Genomic DNA, 25,684 nt, shown 5'->3' on the forward strand with positions numbered 1-25,684 from the left:
AGCTTATTCTGACCAACCTCAGATAAACTCTGTACATTTAATCAGCATTGTGCTTTGGTTTCTTTTTTCTCTTGGTATTAAAAGCTATAGCTGTGGTTCACAGGCCAAATAAAGTGAATATCTATTCACGTCTGTTCAGTTCAACTTTATTTTTAGTATCAAATCATAACAAGAGTTATCTGAAGACACTTTACAGATAGAGTAGGTCTAAATCCCTCTATAATTTTCAAAGACCCAACAAATAAAACAGTTCCCCCAAGTGCAAGCATTTAGTGGAACAGTGGCGAGGAAGAACGTCCATTTTAGTCCATTCTCGAACAGACCCAGGCTCTTTGTGATCGCAACTGATACTGATACTGATGTGTTTGGAGGTATAGACGCCAGATACATATAGACATTCCGTATAATGGAATAAAAAGTACAACGTGTGTGGAATTGAGGTATAAAGGGAATTAAAATGGAGTAAAATATGTGTACTTTAAGTAGTGAAGTAACAAAGTGTGTTTAGTTTGATCAACAAACTAAGAAATGCTATGTTGAAATTTAAAAAAAACAAATGGTGGTTGATGATTGTTTAATCATGTTTCTTCCCCTTGATGAATTACTTTGGGAGGGAATGAACTACTATCTGTAGGTCCTCATTTATGCTGCACATGTAGTGCCAAAAAATGAATGAAATCAGCTGGTCAATGTCCAAAGTACAGAATGATTGATGCACAATAACAGATTATATATGAATATGATTCATAATAATTGTAGCAGTTGGCATGATGAACAGTGGCAATTATAGTAACAGTAAAGATAGCAGTGCAGGGCGTAGCTGGGCATAGTGGGGTATGGTAGGGTATAGCAGGGCGTAGCCCACTAGTCACTCAAAATGATTGAGAAAATATTAAAGCCTGTTTCTTTTAAGTGTAGGACAGTTATTTCAGTTATTTTTGTATACATTCATAGAGCAACACTTTTAAAGTATTTAATTCTTGCACAAAATGTTCTTTTAAATCATTCAAATTGACAAGATTATTAGGTTTTATCCTGGATGCAGATAATAAATGATTGGCATTGTCCGCGTGTCTTCTTTCTCATGGCAGAGTTGAGGTACTGTTTTTCTACTGGTTTTGTATAGCGCCGTGCTCCCTCCCCAGCCGCTGTCAATCAGCCGCAGACTGCAAGGATTACAAAAGAAGCTCATTCTGCCACAGGAGCCCCCTCTTTGGAGAGCAATTCTAAAACTTACATGCCTCTTATTTGTTGGGTCAAAGGTTAAATTGCTGACCCTCCCCTCCATTCCACCCTCTCGCTCTCCCCACCGTGGCCAAGCTGTACCCTGAGTCTTATATTTACATGGATTAGAGTCCTTTCACGCTGAAGAAAAGAGCTGGTTCACAGTCAAAGCCCGAGGAGCAGTCCATGCTGCCCGAGTGGCCACATTATTCACTGGCAGACAATGACCATATTGTAGTTATGTGGAAAAGGAGGGGGCAGGAGGAAAGATAAATCCCCCCTTTGCCATGGCAAAGTCCTACACTTGTGCCACGGAGAGGGGAGGGCCGAGCCCCATCCGCTTTTTCAAGCAGAGCAAACAAAGCCTGCCCACTGTGAACAAGATGAAGATGTCAAAAGCTTTTAGGCAGGGGGGTGAGATGGGGTTTAGGGGATAAACCAACAAAACAAGTGAAAAGGTCTTTTCTCAAATGGATAAATCCTACTAAGTCTACATTTCCACATCAGATTTACTCTCTTCTTTAACATCCCTTCTCCTCCCCCTCTCAATAACCTTTCCAAGTAAAACCATGCAGAAACAGATGAAGAAGGAAGGATGTTAACACAGCTCCTACTCACTTTTCTATCGGATAAAGAAATTCATGAGATCACATTTGAAAAATTTCAATCTTCATTTGGGAGTTTACTCACTTATTACAACATTTTATAGCAAGCATCTGACAAGCAGCAGCTATAATAAAAGTGGCCAAGCTGGCAGAAAGAACAAAACAGTTTTACATGAAAAGTCATATTAAAGGAGAGTTTGAAACCATATTAAACTGATATCAGAACCACAAGCTACTGACTACGTAATTTCCTGGAATTTCCTAAAAACTAAATTGACTTTTCTGTGTTATTCTGGCTATACCAATGGTAGATTTAATCGCAGTATATGGTTATTTCTCCCCAACATGTACCTATGGCAGAGTGATGTCTCAGAGGACAGAAGCCTGAGGCACTGTGGAGTGAACGACATAAAGAGGCCTGGTATACAGCCACAGCCAATTCACATGCAAATAGCTAGCCTTGCACTGACTCTGATTAACTCCCTGTGAGTTCATAGTTTCCATGTTAACAAAGATTTAGCCGCTTTTGAGTGAAGCGGTACATTAAGTGGGGAGAGGCAGAGGGAAAGAGAACTGGTGGCGAACCTTACAGTAAAGCCCCCTCAGGACATAATGCAACCTCCGTCTTGTCGGCCTAATCCACCTCACAGATGCAGGACACAGCCGGCGCTGGTATACAAGGAATGAGAAAAAGGAGACAAAAGAAAGCAGCACTCTTGTTTCTCATTCCATCTCAGCAGCAAAAGTCCTCCAAAACCCCATGACTGAACTGAGTGAATGACTTAGGACTGAGCCAGTCAAGAGCTGTGTGCCCAGTGGACCCTATGAATGAGAATGGGTCATGCTGCTCTATAGCACTGCCTGTATTTGCTTTTCAACAACTGTCCATACAGTATTGCAGTCTCCCTGATTGCATGTCGACTAAAAAATCGGCCTCACCCAATGCAAGTTTATCAAATAATGAAAATTTCTTGAAATGAATTTGAAGTATTTCAAAAAGTTATAGGAACACTAAAAAAGGAAGAGGTTTAGTGAGATTTAACTAGTAATTAAAAAATATAATTGTCATTCAAAAAGTGCTGCAGTTTCACTATTGCCCAATAGATGGTGGCTTCAAGAAATGTCAAGAAAAGCTTTCTTGCAATATAAAGTCAGAGCATATTTTGTGCAGTACGTTTGGGTTTTAATAAAACATTTTCTTCGTTGACTGTATGCCTTGTAATTGATATTGAGAATGCATGTTTCCTTAGCAAAGCAATAATGCTTATAGTCCAATATACATGCTTTTAACTATGCTTTTGTACACTGAAAACACTCAAACAACATAGGTTCTCCAGTCAGTGCCCTTGATCAAGGCACTGGCTCAGATCTAGAGTTGGTCCCGGCGCTGTAAATGGCTGCCCACTGTTCCCATTTAGGGATGGGTTAAATGCAGGGAATTAATTTTTCTATATGTATGTGTGTGTGACAATAAAGCACCTTTACCTTTACCTTAACTGTGTATCCTTGAGTGAAGGTTAGAGTTAGCTACGAGAAGATGCAATTAATTCCAGGAAGAGTGGGGTTAATATTTCAGGATGTGAATGAAATATGGATGCCATAGGGGTACAAGTGGAAGAAAAATCCCAAAGGTAGGGTCAGCGGCAGACTCACACAAAATGAACACACAACAATAAGTTTGTAAATGTTGCAGAGAAACAAAACAGCATGTGGCCGGTGCTGCTTTTTCTGTTGTACTCTCCTGGAGTATCACCATGTTGCGTGTGTGTACATTTTGTTTCAACCCCTTCTCACGCCCAATTCTTCAAATACTGACGCTTAGTCACTGGCCCTTTAAGGCCTCAGTGGCACCCTTTACCACCCGTATGGAACGCACTGGGCATAGCAGCAGCTCGACAGCTTCGATGTAATATGAGGTACTATGAAAAGCAACAACGGCAGTGAGTAAATCAAGACCAAAAAAATGCATTAGAAGGTAGTTTGGGTTGGTGCATGGGTCAAACAACACAGGACATTTGCCCAAGAAACAAGGGATCATGTTACTTTAACGTACATTTTGTTACCCCAACTACTTTTTCTAACCCTGCCATCTAGTGGATATACTTTTTAATCCAGCAGGTGCACACAAAGTACACAGGCAAGTACGTTACCATGCACACGGCATGTTAACAGACTTGCCTGTGTACTTGACTTGTCAAAAAATTGAGTATATAATTAGCTTTAAGAGAAGCGGTTTTTGGGGGTGTGTGCTTGATAAGCGCGTGTCTCAGTCAAATGTCCCCTGACAGTGTTTTACTTCCCGGACCATTAGCAAATATGTTGCTAACAAGCAAGCGTTGTGTCCAGATCTTGGTCCTGTCACAAATTTCAACTCATAATACAGTAATACAAGTAATAGACTGTGCTCACTATATGACACTGTGCTAAAAATGGCCTACTAGTTATGTTTTGCACTCTATTGCATGTTTTGCAGCGCTAAGGACAAGCATAAGAGGTGTTTAAATTGAGTGGCTTTGCATTAATGCAACTTTTTGATTCATATAGGCTGGTTGCTGTGTCAGCCAAAGCCTCAGCAGCAGCACTCTGCATGGTACTGCTCTGCTGGTGTGAAACCAAAAGAATAGCCTTTGTCAAGGTGTACTCGCTTCAATTCTCACTCATCTCCCTTGGCATAGGGGTGTTAAATTATATGCTCCAGAGGACTCCACATTCATATTTTTTACAAGACCCAGGTTATTAGGCAAACAGGCTCTGCACATGTCCCCCGCTATGACAGTTTTCACAGTCAAGGATTTCGACCTTTATTTCCATCCAAGTATCGCCTGTACTCCCCTTCGCACCCCCTTTGACACACACTCACACACACACACACACACACACACACACACACACGCACACACACTCCAAACTCCTACCACCCCTCGCCAATTCCCGCTCCCTCTCCCTCTAACTAGGCGAGAGCCTCTCGGTCTGTAGACGGTGTGATCACAGTATAGTTGCTATGGGTGTAAGACTCCAGGCAGAACGGCTGCAGATCCAAACCTCCCAATCTACTCCATGGATTGACAACACAGCACTCAGTCCCCTCACCTCTCATTTTGCAGCTTTATTTATGGTTCCCCTCTGCATAGTTCATAGGGGGGGTGGGGGGAACGATGTTTCTGATGACCATTTGTTCCTAAAGAGGAGACAAATTACAAATGTGAGCTTCGCCTTTGTACTTTGAAAATGCCTTTTTCATAACCAAAAACGAGCCTGATGAAAAGACCAAGGAACATCAAAGTGGTTCGCCCTCCGACAGAAAGGTTAAAAGTTGAGCTTGAACACTGATTCTCTCACATTCTTCCCCGGCTCGATTCTCATTAGCCACTCATTTTAATCAGATGCACCATCAATTAGTATGACTTTTCTGTGTGTTTGATGCTCAAAAGTTGGATCTCAAGGACGTGGAACTTTCAGCGTACTCAGATGGGAGGCAGGCTCGACCCATCCAGTGCCTGCTGCCCTCATGGCTGTGTTTCGTTTATTGCCACCACAGAGGAAGTGGTTAATTCTGAGACAGCCATGTGGTTCAAGCCTACAGAACCAAGAGAACATGCATGTTGAAGTGTGTGCATGTGAGTGTTTTTGGGGGTTGCCTGTACATACAGTTTAGACACAGAGAACAGAACTATTGGTTATAGCTATAGGGTTAGACCATTCTTTTGATTATAGGCCACTTTTGCTAGGGTTAGGGTTAGTGAATCAATTAATATACATTGGTTAAAGGTCCCATGACATGGTGCTCTTTGGATTCTTTTAATAGACCTTAGTGGCCCCATAATACCATATACGAAGCCTTGGTGCAGAATTACAGCCACTAGAGCCATTCCCACAATGAGCTTTCCTTAGAATGTGCCATTTCTGAGTGTCTAGCGTTTGAAGGATAAAGTGTTATACTGTAAATAGATATTGTCCGTTTGGGGACTTGCAGAAAGCTACATGTTGCAAGTCTACTAACAACTGTGACATCCACAAATGTTAAAGCTGATGTCTTTTACATGCATGCAGAATTATTGAACAGTGGATGTTTTGCAATGACCAAATCTGTATGTTTTTCATTTCAGCTTTTCTCTTCTTTGCAAAATGTGGGTTATTTGGCTGTCTATAAGAACCTTTTGCACTCTATTTTACGCATATTTAGGTCTTGTTCAATTAGATGATGCTAAGTTAATATACTCTTTAAATTATCTCATCTGACACGGCATATGGTTTGTTACATGAAACCATGTCAAAAGCCATCCTTGGACACTGTTTGGAATAGGGCAGGCACTTTCAAAAACTATGTGTATTTAAATTTGTTGGGTGGTTTTGTGGAATAGACTGGACAATTTGATCAAACAAAGTATAATGCAGTTTAAAAGAAGGTACAAAAGATTTATTTTTGGAAAGTAGAGAAGTGAGGAAGGAGAGTGAAGATCTCACTGATGGTGATTGTTTCTTGTTCACTTTTCCTTTATGGCTTGATGGAGTAGGGCATGACTGGGAGATTGTGATTTGTTCTTGGTAAAGACTGGGGGCAGGACTAGAAAAGCCTATCCTAGTGTGTAGTGTTATGTTGTAATACTTTTTTTGTTGTTGTTAATTTTTAGTTTTAGTTGTTTTTTTATTCATTTTCAGTTTTTTTAAGATTGTTCGAAAGAAAGATATTATCCATTAAAGTGGATAAACTATCTCTTTATCTCTGTCTTTCATGTCCACCACCATTGAAATGTTGCGGCTGTCACACACCTAAACCACGCCCTAGCTGCCAGTTGCTCCTCACCAGACGCTGATTGGTTCAGTAAGCTGGTGGCTCAGACATAAAAGCATTTTATTGAAGCCTGACAAGATAGATTTCCACGTGATAGTCGGATCTCGTGGCATGGCAAGAATCCAGCTGCCGTGCAAGGTAATAAATTATCACTGTTATATTTTCACCAAAACATCTTAACCAATCTTCAATGACTCTTGAATCTGTAAACTGACCCAAAAGCCGAGAGGAAGAAGAAATGGCGTTATAGGGTCTGTTTCACAAAAATAGGATAAACACTCAAGTAAGAAAAATTAGACTTGTCACTGTGTCAAGAGTTGATTCAACAGAATCCGGGCTCAATTAACAGAATAATGCACAAATAAATACACATACACATAGCAGACATTAGCTCGAGGAGATGTGATGGCTCTTCTGTTAGAGCAGGGCCTGCTGTGTTTCTGTCTCTTTTTGTGTTTTCCTCTGTGCTACATTACAGGTCCATGGGCGGTCCCCAAATCACTGCAACTTGGAGCACCTGGCCAGTCTCCCACGAGTCCTTAAGATCTGTCTGTCAACCCGCTTAGTAGGCCTCTGTTCATCCATCCAGCACCATGTTTCTGTTTAGTTGGCTTTGGCCTGGTTGATAGTTTTCAGTCTTTATTACTTATATAACTTTGTTGTGTATTTAGTTTGTGTTACTTCACAATGAGTCCTTGTTGTTGCAAACAGTGTGTCTATGTTCTTTCGTCATGGCTAGTGAGCCCCTTCATGACAGAGAATAATAAGATGTCAGCCAGACCAAAGCAGTGAAGATACAGGAATCTGGGGACAGAGAGTGATTGAAGGCTAACACTTATACTGTATATGTGGCCAGTATTAGTCTTTTGAAAATATCAGTACTAGCAGGTTAGCGTTAGTCTTGTCTGTCACCTAATTTTTAAGAAATGTACGAGTTTTACAAAATACAATTTTTGAAAAAAGTTAAACAACATGGTCAAAGCCCTGTGTGTGTTCCCTGGGGGCTACCATGTTTCAGCCTCTGGAATGTCTTTCAGTCAACACAGAAACAACATTGTGATATTTTTTTTATCTTTGTGTGGTTTACATAAATGACTTTCTAGAAAAAGTCGTCCCAACACATCTAAAGGTAAAAGTGATTTGCTATTCATATTAGCCACACTCAAAGGTGGGGCGAAAAGCCTTTAATAGAGATAAAGGCCAGGCACGATGAATCGAAGAAATGGGAACACACTTCTGAAAAGTCTCTTCTCAAAAAGGTATTCATGGTGTTGCACCCTGTTGTACACACAAAACCTTGTGAAGGTAGTGGTTTGAAGAATGAACAAAGAGAGCGTGAGAGAGAAGTTCAAACCATGCCTACTTTCTCTCCTCCATTGGAATAGAGGTTCCACACATTGTGAGACAATCCAACAAGCACTTCCTTTCAAGCACAGTGAGGCCTTAACACTGACTGGCAGTGGACGCCGGATTCATTTTCTGTGTAGAATTAGCAAGGTTTAAAATGAATAACTGTTGCATTGTAATTAAATAAAAAACGTTATTGAATAAAATATGAAACATATTAAAAAATGACTTCATGGATCTGAATTGAAGTTTACTATTGGGAGCGAATAAATAACAGTACAGCCCAGCACTGTTTTGGTTTTGGTGATTTCCAGATAAATGTGTGTGTGTAAATATACATGTAATGTGTAATAGTATAACAGCATTTTCGACAACAGTGTTCAACATGTAGCAAAAAATAGTGATATCTTTTACACAAATTGTACAAGTTTATGTGTGCTTCTGAAGATGCTACTGCAGTTTTAGCAGTGTGTTTACACAGACCTGCAATCCAGGTTAGTCTTTAGCATTAGCATGCAATGTCTTGGGTGCAAAGTTGACATTACAAATATGACATAAGCATCAGGAGTTCCCTAACGAAACGTGTTCATCCTCTGGGGAACATGAATGCACTGGATATTGAGCGTTTCAATTGAATGTTTGGCATGGGGGCATGGTATGGAGACCGTGAAAATCCACAACACATCCCATGTTATTGTTGTAAACATCAGTCAAATATGTCATATAATGTAAATTCAATTACTATACTACATCCAAGATTTTTTGTGTCTATCTTCAAAAGATGCTAAGACTATACTGCAGTTTAGCTGAGAATTGTACTGTCACAGAGTAGTAGGGGTGGAAGATTTCAATTTGAGCAGAAAAAATAAGGTGATGGAGGCAGAAGGAGCCTTGACCAAGGTGTTGGAATAGGGAACTGCTGGTGGAAGGCAGGTAGCTGAATAGAGTAGAAGGAGTTAACACTCAGCTGTGGTTAATCTCCTCAGGGGGACTTTGGGGCAATATCCAGTTAGACTGGAATGTGAATGTGTGTGATTCTGACCAGGGGCTGGCACAAGTGTCTCTCACTCCTCCTGCAGAGAGCCTATGGTCGCTCCTCTCAGCAGTGTTATTTCTCCCCAGCACCCTATTAAAACTGCTCTCAACACATGGAACTGGCTTCAACCATGGTAGACAAGCAACTCCCTGGAGTCTAACCACTGTCGCTTGAATCCAAACCACACAAGACCTCAGAGTACACAAGCATTATACTGAACAATTAAGTCTAGCTCTTTACAGATGTTGGAAAGTCAGAGATTCAAACTTTGTAAAAGGAAAATACAATAATACAATAATCAAAATTCCAAGAAGGAAACTTGGACATGGTAATTAATTTGAGACTGCCAGAATTTATAATGTACTGTAGTCTATATCAACGACGTTTAATTTCCGGGATTGTTGAGGTGCCGTAGGAAATTCCACCGGATGTTACCTTCCACTTTCTGTGTGTTGGCGTTCTAAGGTTATAACTATGGTCAACTGCTCTGAAAGGTAAATCCAGACAAAGATCCAGCTAGCTAGACTAAACATCCTTTGAACGCACACATGTTCCACCAAAAAAACATCCTTTCCGAGGGTATTTTGCAGAGGCACTGTTGCTCCGTCCATGGTTTAGCACCCCCCATGACAATTCTGATTGGTTTAAAGAAATACCAATAAACTATTTTTCTCCCATCCCGGAATGCTGTGTGACAATGCAAGACTATATGTACTGTTAATAATCACACCACTTTAATTCTGACCAATATAGAAAATACTAAATACACTCAGATTTTGTTAGGGTTACATAAACACATCTCCCAAAAACATGTGCATGTAATGCATGAATGTCTAAATAAATACATACCTTGTGAAAATGTAAATCTAGATGCTAACATGCTGCACTACCTGCAACTAAAAGTGGCAAATAACACAAAGAAAACATAAACTCCAGGATAGTTTCTTTGGTTCTTTCTTTTCAGTGACATCATATGACTACCAACACAGCTGGAAATGTAAGTCCATCAGAAAGTTTCTTGAGCTGCAGTTTCTCTAAGGGTCACTGGACTTCTCTCTTAATAAACTCAATATATTTTCATGTAGTTGAGCCACATTCCACAGCCAATCAATCTGTCTAAATTACGTGTTGGAGATGATATTTAAATGCTTTGTTTCATTAAGAGGTTATTAACTATAATAAAACGTTTGCACATCCCTTTTTAATACCAAACTTTTCCCAGGACAATGCCACAAAATCTAACTTAAATCAAGGCTTACCTGAGGAAAAATGTCATATAGTGTGTTTATCAGTAATATCACTGTTTCTTCTCTGTGGTTGTAATTGTGACATCCCAAAGCATGAAATTCAATAAATAACCAAATCCAACAGCTTGTGCTGCAACACCGTATTGTTGTATTTTGTCAACAGGTTTTAAAAAAGTTGAAAAGTTAACTTACAAAACTACCATGTGCTGCATTGATATTTTAAGTTAAATTGGTATCCAATGCTTTGATTGCAGGAACATTTTAGCACGTTAGCATTTTAATGAATGCTTGTTAGAATTCAAATCTCAATTCTTTTCTGTCTGTTTAGCCATAGTTTTGTCCAGCTAATTAATCAGTTTTCATGTTATAATTACAATAACTGAACTGTAAAAGTAAAACAAAAAACAAGTACATTGCCAGAAAATTATTTAAATTAAAAAAAAGCTTACCTCTTTTATATAGAGCTAGAGCTAGAGCTCTTTTAAGAAAAATTCTCTACAATATGAGGGGCCAAAAACAGGTACAGGCATTATATTAAAATTGCTCTGAAGAAATGTTAGCAATTTTAAAAAGGCCCAGCATCTAAAATGTGCTGTTTTTACACAGTGGTTAAGGGGTTTACTCCCAGTGGGTTCCTCTCAGTAAACGTCAGGGGGTGTGTCTCCATATCCGTTGTGAATTATGCGAACTTCAGCAGATGGTAGTAATTTACAGAAACCTACTCTTTGTGTTGAAAGCAGAGCTTACACTCTATTGGTATTTTTGTGTTAAAATGCCACAAACGGAGCTGAGTGCTCAAATCCTTTAAAATGTTAATGCGAAGGCTACAAGTTGATCACTTGGTGACAGAGGAGAAAAAAATAGAGTTAGCTTATTATTTGAGCCTTTGTGAGAATATAGGCCGACAACTGAACCGCAGTTTCATATGCACAGATGTACTTTGGTAAATACTAGTTTTACTATTTGGTAAATGGGTGCAACAAGGCACTTAACACTGCCAAGGTTAGGGATTGGAATTTCAATAAGGCCACCCGGACTACAAATTTAAATACAGATGCAATATATATCTGGTAATTTACAACATGACAGTAGACATCAATATGAAACTACCAAGTGTTGTTTCTGTACTACATGAATCCCCAGGGTTTGTTTCCCCCCTTTTACAAGCATGTGGAGTGTTATGTAGAGTGATGTGTAGCACAGAAAGCATTCCCCTGTAGTTTACTGTGGGCTTGGCTGGGTATGGCAGATGTCTGCAACACTGCTCTGCTCCGAGTTGAGGGCTCCATTTCAAAGGCCTGTTTACTGGCAAGTCTTAATAGGAAGTGATCTTAAAGTGTTCCTTTAAACATGTCGGAGGCTAATGGTTTAATTTGCTCTGGGTATTGCTCTGTCTAATGAGATTTAGCATGCACTCCCAACTGCACCACTCAAACACTGATCTTTTGGAAAGAGAGACATAACCTCTGTTCATTTGTAATGTCGTACATATCTTTTAATATGTCACATCGTGGATTTCTTGCCGCGTTGCTGCATCCGACTGGATTTTCCTTACGATAGCAATGTTGTTGTTTTTGTGTGCTTGTGTGGCTAACATGCTGATGTGTTGTGGGTGCAATATGTAAATGTGTTCTCAGATTACTTTCTAGTCTTTTTTTCATTTGTATCCTTCTTATTCTGCATCATAATTGAGATTGTTGATATTTGAACTCAATTGCCAAACAAATAACCCCTCCCCCCTTCAGATGCTCCGCCCCCCATATTAACGAACAGATAACTACTTCCACCTCCTCCCCCACTATCATCTGTTGCTGCCAGTTGCTGATTTGCTGGAATAGGGTTTTGTGGCTCACACACTACTTTCCCTTTGTTTTTCACTTACAGAGCCAGGGCTGTGTGTCAACACCAGATTTTTTTCAGCGCACACAGAAAGTAGAGAACTGGGTGACCGTAAAGAGATATTTACTGAATCTGACATAAAAATGTATTGGATTAACATTACTTACTATACCTTTAGCAACATACAAAGAGTTTACAACAGGTATCACTATTAATATACCATATTAGGTAGTTGCTTTGTCTGCAAATTGTGCCATTAATTAGCTTGATTGCGTGTATCCACAACGTTCCATTTCCTGGATTGATTCCGGAATTTTGCGCTGGAAATACCGCCAGATTTTACTTTTTTCGGCCGGATGTCCGTTACCTTGCGCTTTCTCTGTGTTGGAATTCTAAACTCCGGTGGATTAGTGAGGACTATGGTTAACTGCTCCCCAGATCTCTGAGCTAGCTGTCTGGGTAAATCCAGACAGCTAGCTGGACTATCGGTCCAATCTGAGTTTTCTGTTGCACGACTAAAACAACTTTTGAACGTACACATGTTCCACCAAAACAAGTTCCTTCCAGAGGCTATTGGCACCACGGACCCTGATGATTGTGATTGGTTTATAGAACTGCCAATAAACCAGAGCAAGTTTTTCTTCCATCCCGGTATGCTGTGTGGACTAGCCAGACCCTCCTCCACAGTGCTGTGGAGGAAGGTCTGGCAAAGCAAGACTATTTACTTCAGGACCAAAAAGTGTGTGTGCACATGTGTGTGTTGCTGCATGCACGCATGTACACACTACAGAGCTAGGTGCAAGGTTGAACAGTGATGGATTGGGTCTCACAGGCCTCTGGTGTGTTCATTTCCAGAGTCCAGCCGGTGGTTTGGGTCATCCCAGGGATCAAAGGCTACGACAGGATCACAACAGCATCCCTCCCACTGGTCCAGGGACTTACAACCCCCCTACCTCCCCATCCTCCTCTCTGTATGAAGACATTGGAAGTTGTGTTCTCTTGTTTGACAGCTTCTTCAATTTCCTCTCTGATGGAATATGCCCTCCTGTACTCTTTAAGATATTTCTCTGTCATTTTAATTCTGATTTGTTGCTCATGTTATCACAGTGATTTCACATCAAATTCTCCTCTGAGACTGAAAAATATCTGGTTTCCGTGAAGCTGGACATGGTTTTTCCTTTGTCTCACTCCTTACCTTACCCTTAACATCAATGAAAACACTATAAGAGCACTATTTATTAAATAATTAATTTTTGATTTGTTTTGCAAAAAAATTAAGCTTACTTAGCTATAGAGTGACTTGTTTAGCTACAGAGTGAGACATCTCACTTCTATACTATCTTTGTTGAAAGCTGTACATGCGGTCTGAGATCACATCAGCTAGATACCTCTTTCTCCAACTTTGATCAGTCCAAGGCAGGATTAGCTGGGAGACTCAATACCTGCAGAAAAGGGACATGGAAGTAGTTCTTTTGGAGATTATGGTGAACTAGTGTGTGTTGTAGCAGTGTTTTGCCATTGATAACGCGCAAACATACTACTGTTAGCCACCTCGTCTCGGCTAGTGACGAAGAAAGCCGTGCCGATTTTGAACAGCTCACCCGGAGACTGAAGGCAGAGGACATTCAGAAACCTGTATCTCACTCAAAACAACATGGATGTTTTTTTCCAAGTTTGTATGCGTGTGGAATCAACAGTGACACAAAATAACACCCCACATCCCAGAAACAAGGATTTTTTTTCATAATATGGAACTTAAACCAACAATAGCGTGTGCATGAAGCATTAAGTTGTTGAATTTCACAATGTAGTGGCTGGCTAGTTAGCTAGCTAGCTTGCTGATTTCACTTGATTGTTGTAATGCTAATGTTACAGTGGTACCGAAAAGTAAGCTGAACAGCCAGCTGGTGGCCAAAGGTCCCTCCACACCGCTGCTAGACTACTTCAGCTGGCGTCTGATCCCAGACCGTTACAACTGCAACTGCCCGCCGCTACTACTTTGCCAGTAGGTGTGTGGACGGCCACTTCGGAGACAAACCATCAGCCACTGCAAACCCCCCGTCTCAGGGGTCGCATAGTTGATGTTCACAACATTCTCCTTCCCAACTCTAAAATACTGATTCTTGGTCAGTGACTTGCCGCATCAAAAAGCCTTTAGCACCTGTAGGGAAAGCACAGGGCAGAGCAGCAGTTTGACCATGGCGCTGTCAGATGAAATAGTTTTAATCGTGACAACGGTAGTGAGTAGTACGAAAGACCAAAAATAGAGCCCTGGCCAAGCATGTCTAAATACAACACCAAAGGGTTTGACGTGAGTCCAGAGAGCGTGAAAAAAAGACGCCAAGAGTCCTGACCAAGCACGTTTAAATCGGAGACTTTTTGCGTCAATAACAAATGGCAAAGGCACTTGACCAAGTGTTGCTTTTTGACGCAATGGGAGTCAGAATGTGTTGCATTGTTCAGTGTCAAAGGAAAACTGCACACTGCACGGACAATTTTTGCTGCTCGTTGGCGCTTTGAAATGTGGGGACCAGACAGAACAGTTGCTCCTGAACGCTGTTGACTAACGCGAGCGCCCCACTGACGTGATGTGACTACCTCTAAACCTGGTAGGTTAGCAGGCCAATGGACCACCTTCCTAAGCATATCCAGTGGAATATGAGATTCTGGTTAAATATTTGATTAGAGAACTGCATGGGACTCAACAGTCCTCCTCAGAAACTTTCTCATCATTCCCTTGCTTTTTTCAGTCTGGTTCCCATCTTGCCAAGTGGAGTATTTGAGAGGTTAGAAGCTGGGGATAAGCTCCTCTGGGTAAAACTCCATGAAATGGAGCAATGGGATTACGGGGTCCGTGCACAAGTCTGAAGCAATCCTCTCTCTGGCATTATTCACGTCTGCTTTGCATCTCTTTGTGTTGTCTCTTGTTTTTCTCTTAAACCCATAGAGATTACTGCTGGTTTTTAACAACAGCAAAGTAAAACAAATTTTAAAAAAACATTTCTGTAGGTCAGTGTGCTCAACAGTGATATCCAGTAGCAGCAAAGTAATTAGATTCATCATTAAGTTCATAAGGCCATGTTCCCAGAAGATGGATTAAGTTGTAACATTGACACCAGTTTTAAATATTATTGATATAATAATCAAGTACAAATTGAACAAGATAGCTCTTTGACAAAGTACCGTCATCTTTTGTGTTTAATATTATTTTGAAGGATGTTGCAAGTTTGGTTCAATTTGAGTGGAATTGTTTGTGGTTGACTTTATAAGAGCGGGGGATGAATCAGACTCATGACGCCAAGGGTCCTGACCAAGCACGTTTAAATATGACAATAAAGGAGACTTTTTGCATCAATAACAAATTATAAAAAAAACGTCATGCCTCTCAACCAAATGAGGCTGCTTCCAAAAGATGATAAAGGACCTCTTCAAAACTGATTAAGCCCAAGTGGTACAACGCGTCATTTCAGAGTGTTTGTATTAATTGTATTTCAGCCATTTCCTATGTAAAAAACTGTTGGTGTATTCTTCAGACCACATCTGTTTCAGGAGGCTTGGTCAGTCCACGTTAGCTGTGGTAAGTTTGGAAATAATGGCAAAGAAGCTAAGCAATGTAACGTTACATACTGTGAATGCCATGTTAGGACGCAGTAATGTGAGACCAGCACTCCCGTGTTGTGCAAGGTGAAATTTACAGGTTTTTTGTGTTTTGTTTTTTGTTTGTTTCCGTGGATTTGAAGAGAGTCATAGAGCAGCTTCAGTTCTCTGTTGGAGAGGACTGTCTGACGGCAAGGTGAAGATGTGAAAATATTCTAAATATAGCGTGCTGTTAAATTGATCCGCCACCAACTTTTTGTACTGTATGGCAATGTACTGAAGCAACATACAGAAACCAACATCAGGTCATGTTGGAAAAGGTTTGAGGCATTTCGGAAAAGAACATTTTGAAGTTCTGAATGTTTGAATACATAAAGAAAGAAGGAAATAAGCATTACTTTAAAGAAGAAAAATATAGTTGAGCAAGATGGGGTCAAATATTAGTTTAAATTATCATGAATGTGCAATGTGCAAAGGAATACATCACATAAGTTGTTAGTTCGAACAGCAGTTATGTCTCACATTTACGGTTATATTGACGTTTAATGCCAGTGGCCCTCCCGGATTTAGCCAAGTCTAACTGAAAGGACATCACAGCTCCTGACTTCCTGCTAAATGGTGCTCTGGACTGATGAGTCAAAATTTGAAATATTTGGCTGTAGCAAAAGGCAGTTTGTTCGCTAAAGGGCTAGAGAGCGCTACAATAATGAGTGTCTGCAGGCAACAGTGAAGCATGGTGGAGGTTCCTTTCAAGTTTGGGGCTGGATTTTCTGCAAATGGAGTAGTAGAATTGGTCAGGATTAATGGTGTCCTCAATGCTGCGAAATACAGGCAGATTCTAATCCATCCTAGAATTCCATTGGGGAGGCACATGATTTGCGCCAAAGTTATTCTGCAGCAGGACAACAACCCCAAACATACAGCAAAGGTTGTCAAGAATTATCTTCAGTGTGAAGAAGAACAAGATGTCCTGGAAGTGATGGCATGACTCCCACAATTCAAATCCATTCAATTCAATTTTATTTAAAGTATCAAATCACAACAAGAGTTATCTAAAGACATTTTACAGATAGAGTAGTTCTAGACCACACTGTCATTTAGTGTGACAGTGACGAGGAAAAACTCCCTTTTAGGGAGAAACCTCGGACAGACCCAGGCTGGTATTGGTGTCTGACGATGCCGGTTGATGGTGCAATGAACAGTGGCAATAATACTCACAATAAAGATAATGGAACTATGATTAGAAATAGTAGTTGTTGTAGTTCATGGTGTAGCTGGGCATTGCAGGGCGTTACAGGGTGTAGCAGGACATAGCAGGGCACTGCAGAGCACAGCAGGGTGTAGCAGGGAATAGGCGGGTGCAGAGCAGGACAAGAGCAACACATGCAACCATGATTTAGGTGCCACCCTTATCCAAGGAAATCTGCTGTGCAACAGAAAATATAAGGGCTCCGGGGAATAAGCTCCCCAGAGCTAGGTTAGTAACCAGTATTTCTTTAATATTAGACCTTTAATTGTTATTAACTGTCGTCTATAGAATAAAAGCAGTCTAAGTATATGTCAGGTACTGTTGTTCTTTCTAGCGGTCCTGCGTTTAAAGAGCACACTGAGCCCTGATCTCAACATCATCAAGTGGGTCTGGGATTACATGAAGAGACAGAAGGATTTGAGGATTCAAGTAGAAAAGCGGAATGTCGGACCCAAATGCAGAGACGGCAGACACACGAGTAATGTTACAGACCCGGGAGAGAGGGCTTAAAGGTCCCATGACATGGTGCGTTTTGGGTACTTTTATATAGACCTTAGTGGTCCCCTAATACTGTATCTGAAGTCTCTTTTATATAGATTTTAGTGGTCCCCTAATACTGTATCTAAAGTCTCTTTTCCAAAATTCAGCCTTGGTCCAGAATTACAGCCTCTAGAGCCAGTCCCACAATGAGCTTTCCTTAGTACAGCGGGGCTTGAAAGTTTGGGCACCCCAGGTAAAAATTTGTATTAATGTGCATATAGAAGCCAAGAAAAGATGGAAAAATCTTAATGTAATTAAGAAATGGCAGTCATCAGGAACAGTGGAAGTTAAAGCAAGATCCGGAAGACCAAGAAAAATGTCAGACAGCAGCTCGCAGGATTGGGAGAAAAGCAATTCCAAACGCACGTTTGACTGCACGATCCATCCAGAAAGACCTGGCAGACACTGGAGTTTTGGTACACCATTCCACTATACAGAGATACATGTACAAATATGGTCTTCATGGAAGAGTCATCAGAAGAAAACCTCTTCTACGTCCTCACCACAAAAATCCGCGTTTGCAAATGAACATACTGACAAGCCTGATATATTGTGGAAACAAGTTCTGTGGACCAATGAGGTTAAAAAAGGTTTTTGGCTAAAATGACCAAAGATACTTTTGGAGAAGAAAGGGCACAGAATTTAATGAAAAGAACATCTGTCCAATTGTTAAGCATGGGGGTGAATCAATCGTGCTTTGGGGTTATATTGCAGCCAGTGGCACAGGGAACATTTCATGAATAGAAGGAAAAAGGGAGATCATGACTTCTACAAATGGATAATGATCCTAAACACACTTCAAAATCCACGGTGGATTACATCAAAAGGTGTAAACTGAAGGTTTTGCCCTGGCCTTCACAATCTCCTGACGTCAACATAATTGAAAATCTATGGATGCGTGACAGACAGAAATCTCAAAGAACTGGAAGACTTTTGTAAAGAAGAATGGGCGAAGATACCTCAAACAAGAATTGAAAAGGGGGGGAGTGGGGGTACACAAGGTACTGCAGGGTGCCCAAACGTTTGCAGACGGCATTTTTTTTGTTTCTGTTATTTTGAAAGTGTAAATGATGAAAATAAAATCTTACTATTTGTGATATATTATACGAATATCTGATCTGTCATTCGATGCCTTTTGGAGATTTTTGTCATCTTTTCTTGGCTTTTTTAGCAATTTTTTATACCTGCCTAAAACCTTTACACAGTACTGTATTGCACTGTATATGGGGGTGATTCGGCATGGAGGAGATTTTCGGCATTAACACCGGCAACGCTAAGGCTGAAGGAGCATACGGTAGAGGGAACACTGAACTAACACATTCTTGCTCCCAGTGTTCCAAATTGCAAAGGTTTGTCAGGGTCCCTTGGCATAAGGTTACTTTGCAAAAAGTCTCCTTTAGCATCTAGCCCTTTGGCGTATGTGCTTGGTCGGGACTCTTGACGTCACCCTCCAAAGCTCTGGGTTGGAACATATGTTTAACTGACGTGCGGCATGAGAATGCCACAGTTAGGTTTAGGAAAAGATGGTGGGTGGGGTTACAAAATGTACCTTTCAGTGACACGCGGAACAAGAACTCCTTATTAATTGTAGCACTTTGAGATTTCTTTTTGAAATGTAAAGGGCATTATAAATAAAATGTATTATTATTATTATAATCCTGGTCTACTGGATTAAAGTCCTGGGTTGTTAGACCAATCTACCACCCCAACCAACCTCCTTAAACAGATATTCTCTCAGATACTCTCTCTCTAATAATGCAACTCGCTTCTCTTGTCGCTCTTCATATTAGGTAATCTTACAACATTGCAGTTGAGCTGCTGCTCTGCCCGGTGCGTTCTATACAGACGCTAAAGGGTGATTTTTGCGTCGGTATCTGCGTCGGTAAAACTGACCAAGCGTCAGCATTTTACTAGAACGGGTTGACAGGGCTGAGGGAACACAGGGCTGAGGGAATATAGGGCTGAGGGAACACAGGACTGAGGTAACATAGAGACGCTCCTATCAGGGCCGATGTGATTGCCGATATATAAGCATCCCTAGTAAAAAACAAACGTAATGCAGGAGAAAATGCATTTACCTTGCATCGTAATTAAGAATGCAGTTTAGTATGGGAAAGTAGTTTTTAGGAGACAGAGATACATTGATGTAACACACAACAGAACTGAAGCATCTCTTTTTCCAGGTACTTTTATTTGAATCTAATCAAGTTGACCATTGGCGGAGGTCATCTCACAACCTTCATCAGCAGACGGATGTAAGGAATTGATAAAACCTTTGAAATTTTAAAATAAAAATTGTGTTCCAGAGTTGCAGCTTGATTGACTGATGTTTCTCCTGAATACTTTGCAGATGGCAGTAAACGTTAAAAATAAAACTTACAAATGGTAGTAATTAATACCCCTGATGAGTGGTAAATACATAATAAATTCCTGCACACAAACCAAGATGCCTATAATATGTACTATCAATGTAATACATATATTATTTATACATTATTGAAACTGGACTGGAGTGCCAGTTGTGTAGGACAGTAAATTAATAAATGAGATGGCTTGAATGACTCATTGCAATATTCATTAGAAATAAATATTACTGTAACAAAACATATGTTCACATGGAAATATTGCCAATGATTTCTTTAAATTCTAACATAAGTCAACCTTATATTAAAAAGCATCACAGAAAACTCTCCTGCATACGGGTAAATCCAGCCCACTTTGATGATGTGTGTGGACAGGCAGTACAGTTTTCTGCTAATGTTAAGCAGTCGTTTGTGTCAGGAGATGATCCATATCTCGTCCTATTGGTGCCCTCTTCACAGCATGGTGCAGACACAATCTCCAAGCCAAACTAGCCCTTCTCTCTCCCTTGCTATCTTTAAATTGAAATATTGTGATAATTCCCCTGGTTCAGGGGAGGGTAGCTGTAATCGCCAGACAAATGATGTGGAAAAGCAATAAAAAGCCACTCCCGGGAGACTCTTCTAGCTGGCCGAGTGACACGGCCATGAGGGATACGAGCTGCCGATGTGTCTATGGAGAGTGATCCAAGTTGTTGCAAAGCACTGCCTCAGAGCCATAGATCTGCACTGCTTAAAGGGGATTTGACTAAACAAATGGCAGCATATGGTAGATGAGAGAGAGGAGGCGAGTGGAGAAAGGGAGAGGTGGCATTGTTTCAGAGAGAAAGGAAGCAGGGGGGTCCCGTGTCTCTCCTCCCCTCTTCAATCTTTCATTATGTTGTCACACTCTAGCTGCATGCTTCCAGTAACACTTTAATTAGCCTCCATGAGTTTAATTGTGCGTGTATGTCTGCCAGCTTGTTTTGCTGCGTAAATCTGTCTTGTTTGTTTTTTCCCACTCTGAGAATCACTGCTGTCGACTGTGCTGCTGCTGTAGGAAACACTATGCACCTTCAAGTTTAGGACTTTCTTATTTTTTGCATTCATTTTTACGATTCAGATTTTCTGGGTAGCTTCAGGGTATTATAATGCCTATGAAGCATGCTGAAGAAGGGCTTCCTGGCCAAAATGTCGGTGAAAAGTATTACTTAAGAGTGTTGTCCTAAGTACCTTTATATTACTATTATATCTGACATATAATATTTGGTGTAATTTTAAAAATGCCTTTTTTTTTGCATGTTTTGGATCATTCCTCCCCCACATGTAATTTTCATTGCAAAATCTTTGATCTTGAATGGAAAGATACAAGTGAGACACGGTTAAATCAGGCTTTCTTAAGGTATATCCCTGGAGTCATTTTATTTTTTGTTCCCAAATCGTTGTGTTAGTATTGAATAGTCATTTTATCCATTTGTGGTGGGGCAGTGGGGCTTTTATTTTAACCTTTTCATATTGTATTTTAGCGCAATGTGATCTGCTGTTTTGGGTTCTGTAGGGGTGAAGGTCTCATGGATACTGTAAAGCCCTCTAAGGCAAATGTGTAATTGTGAGTTAAATAAGTGAACTTGACCTGGTTCATAAGAAAATTACACAATATAATAAACAGACAAAAAGCAGAAATTCCGTATTAAATACAAAATGTATCTTGCAAAAAAATGTTTCCTTTAATTATATATATATATATATATATTCCTGGCAGGCTGTTAACTCCTCAGCCAGCATTTTGATCACCATGAGACATAAAAAACTAGAAAATAGATATGCCAATTTTTCTTGAGTTTTTTTAAAAGGCCTATCCGGGCCTAGCTCCGGAAGTTCTCCTCTGTTTTTTTTTTTCTTCCCTTATTCTTTGTGGTGAAACAAGGTGCATGCAGTTTGCTGGCAGTAAGAGGTTAAGCAGCCTGGAGCTAACGGGAGCATCAAACCACGACTGTGTGTTTCCAAGTGTGTGTGTGCGTGCATGTGTGTGTTTCTGGAGCTGCTGTTGTTGCTGTTGCTGCTGCTACCACTTGCCTCTGTCTCCTCCCGTCTCTGGCCTAATCAACAAAACAGCCTCAGCTGCCCCTTTGGATCCCCTGCCAGGGTCCCTATCATCCTCTGATCAAATATTAATGTGTGATACTGAGCTTGCTCACTAATCCAAAGCCAATTAATATTATCTGTCAATTATTTACAGATCCTGAGGTGCGGCGGCAGATCCCCAAGGACTACATCGGCCAGGTTCAGAATACGTAATTGACTTCCTCTTTCTCACCCCCCCCCCCCCCCCCGTCCTCCCTTCATTCTTTCTTCCTCTCCCTCACTTGCGATTTCTGTCTTTTTTTCCCCCCGTCTTTTCATCTCCTCCTTCCTTTTTTGTTTATGTGTGTCTTTTAAAGCCTAAATGGTTGTCTTTTCAGTGGTTCAGGGCGAGCGGCGCAGGATGCTGCCTGGGCATTAGCATTGCTGATATATCTGACATCGCGGGATAAGAGGCGGTCTGGGGTGGGTTGGGGAGTGGGGGGTTTCGGCGCTCTGCTAGGGCTTTGTGTCTGACTCTCACTCATACAGTGCAGTCAGGAATACTGTCATTAGTTTATATCACTGATGCGCAACAACATAGCATATGTTTCAAATCCCTGCGCCTAGTGATTCGGATAGTTAGCTCCGATCACTTCCATTGTTATTCCAATAGACGTTGAATTTCCTTTTGCCGCACATTTTTTTCCTTTAAGAGGCGGCCTTACAAGTGTTAGCTGGGTCGACTACAAAACACACACATACACACGCACACACAAACACACCCACACACAAACACACACACACACACACACACAGGCTGTTTGTCCTTTACTTTCTTTCTCACTCATTTGATGGCTGAGAGAAGCGGCTGCTCTGTGTTAATGGAGTTTTTACCCTCAGAAATCTTTTATTTCACACAGTAAAGAGACTCAACTGTAGCCTCTGCCTCTTGTAGCTCATGTAGCTGTCTGTGCAGGGGGTGGAGGGGATGGAGGAGGCCTGGTGGTGGTGGTGGTGTTTGGGGCGGGGGTGGAGGAGAGACTGGCATCTGAGAGGGAATAATGATGGCGGTCGTTTGGATCCCTTGAGCCACAAAGCTAGTTCTTCTCCCTCGACAGAAAGGGGAGAATAAAAGGCCACAGAAGAAAGGCAGGATGAAAGAAGTGGGGAGCCATTTCTGACAGTGTATTTGTGCAGCTACAAAACTACCACCTCCCTAAAAAAATGCACTTTGACCTGCTACGACCTTCTAATTGGCTGCTTTGGTGAGGAGTTGCAAAACGTTGAGCTTTCAGTCCACTCCTCTGTCTTCTTATTTCCCAAAACCGCCCGCCTCGCGATGTGTTGTGTGCTGGCTAACTTGCACGCTATATGTTGCACTAACTAGTTCTTCTCTTACAAGTTCTGCCTTCATCACGTCTTTGTGCGCTGCTCTTTCTAATAAGTACAGATGAGTTGTTTTGCCAGTGTTATTCCAATCCACCCCCCACCAAATGCGAGCAGGAAGATGGCTTCTTCTTGTTAGACGTGCCTTCACAGCTCAGATCTCACCGTTTGTGGGAGCGGTTTAATCCGATATGTAAATATAGCGTTTGATCCAAAGCGATAGTCTTAACGAGCAAAAATCCCTCCTTTTCTCCGCCTTTTCTGCGCCAGTAATTAAAACAAAGCCTGTTTGGGCTTTTCTCTTCTGTCTTCCTTTCTTTTTCTGTCTGTCTGTCTATCTGTCTCTTCCTCGTCTTTCTGCTTTCCTTTCCTCTCCTCTCGCTCTCTTGTTTCTCTGCCTCTCTGTGTCTCCTCTTTGACATGAGCGCAGTGCAGTCTTGATTTTTAACACGTTTCATCCTTTACGTTAGGCAGCTGCTGCATTTTTGCCAGAGCTGTTGCTGTGAAGTACGTTTGTCATATTGGAAGCAATGTTTGAACCGGGCTCTTTTGAAGTGGCTGATGTGGGGCTGTTTTAACTGGAAGGCAAAGGGACGGCGCTAGCCCGTAATGGGGGTGTATTCAAATGACTGACCTCTAGATGACAGACCCAACCAACTGCGCTATGAATAAACAGCCTTGATGTGGGTGCTTTACACTGTGCTTTGTTCAGGTGTTGGTATCATGTTCCTATCATACTGCCTGCTAAATGACTGAAGGTCACTGGTGTCCTGTGGGATAACGCTGGGATCCATTTAGCTAAGAACTCAACAGTGACACGGCTACGAGTGAGTGCACAGAGCCATTCGTCCTGCTGAAGTGTGTATGTGTGTGTGCGTGTAAATGATGATGAGCAGATTGCCATTGAGTCTTTATATCCATATGAAGATATATTTGCCTTGCAAATAAAGGGATGATTGGCTTATTTCCATCCAGTCTGATGAATAGCACATTTAGCTAAGTGTGAAAGGAAAGCAGGGGAAAGCCCGGCCTGTGAATGGAACCTGTTAGTGTATGGTGTGCTGTTTGGGCTAGCTCTTTGCTCTCCATATAATACAGGAACAAAAGTTAAAGTCGTTTTGTGTTAGGTCTCATCTGTTAAGATTTGAAAAAAAGGATGAAAAAAGATACGATTTTTATAGATTTTATTGACCCAAAGGAAATATGTCTTGGACACATTGCATATACATATACAGTACATACATACATACATCCATACATGCATACATACAGACATACATATATGCACACATGCATACATTCATACAGTGAATACATACAGTGAATACATATATACATACATACAGTGCATACATACTGTACATACATACATACATACATAAATACATGCTGTACATACATACATACATAATATATATATATATATACATACTGCACATACTGCACATACATGCATACATACATACATACATACATACAGTGCATACATACTGTACATACATACTAATACATACATACATACATACATACATACATACTGTACATACATACATACATACATACATACATACATACATACATACAGTGCATACATACATACATACATATACATACATACATACAATACATACAGTGCATACATACTGTACATACTACATACATACTGTACATACATACATACATACATACATACTACATACATACATACATACAATACACAGACTGGTACCACTCCGCATGGACACACTGATATCACATGCACACGACGGCCACAAGCCAACAAAGTTGCACACCTCCAGTTGTGTGTCTCATCGTAATAGTTGTCTTAATAGATCTATTAAATATTTAATAATAATTAAAATGATAACAGTACAATTAGACATGTAAACGTGGGCCAGCATCAAGTAACACTGCTTAGCTAATAATTTGAGTGAGCTAAGACACTGTGTAGGGCAGCGGTGTCAAACTCATTTTAGTTAATGGGCACATCCCCCTCATCTGATCTCAGGTGGGCAAGATCAGTGAACCTCTCCAGATAGATCAGAAACTTGTTCTGCAACAACGTTTCTTGTCAGGCTCTTGTTGCCAATGCAAGTTGCTTCTGCTGCGTCAGCGTTCTATGATCATTGTATGAAAACAAATAATAATGTTATGGACCAGGAATAATAATGTTACGGATCAGGGAGAAAGGCTTAAGGTCCCATTACATGGTGCTCTTTGGATGCTTTTATATAGACCTTAATGGTCCCCTAATCCAGTGTCTGGGTTTATTTCCTAAAATTGAGCTTTCCTTAGTATGTGCCATTTCTGAGTCTGTAGCTATTGAGGAGAGGGGTGGTGAAGAGATTGCCACTTTGCTTGTTTGAAAGCCAAGATGTCTCTTTCTCCATGGGTGGGCTGAATTCTCTGGGCGGCAAAG

General features: G+C 40.9%; 1 long non-coding RNA gene across 1 annotated transcript; it reads left to right on the forward strand.

Moving 5' to 3' along the window:
- The first annotated feature begins 1,701 nt into the window (after nt 1–1,701).
- On the forward strand, nt 1,702–19,378 carry LOC116674392 (uncharacterized). The gene is made up of 3 exons (XR_004328089.1): nt 1,702–1,712; nt 8,115–8,118; nt 19,287–19,378. It is a non-coding gene; the product is annotated as an uncharacterized LOC116674392 (long non-coding RNA).
- Nucleotides 19,379–25,684: the final 6,306 nt, after the last annotated feature.

Source organism: Etheostoma spectabile, unplaced genomic scaffold (assembly GCF_008692095.1).
Source record: "Etheostoma spectabile isolate EspeVRDwgs_2016 unplaced genomic scaffold, UIUC_Espe_1.0 scaffold00000120, whole genome shotgun sequence".
Taxonomy (NCBI): domain Eukaryota; kingdom Metazoa; phylum Chordata; class Actinopteri; order Perciformes; family Percidae; genus Etheostoma; species Etheostoma spectabile.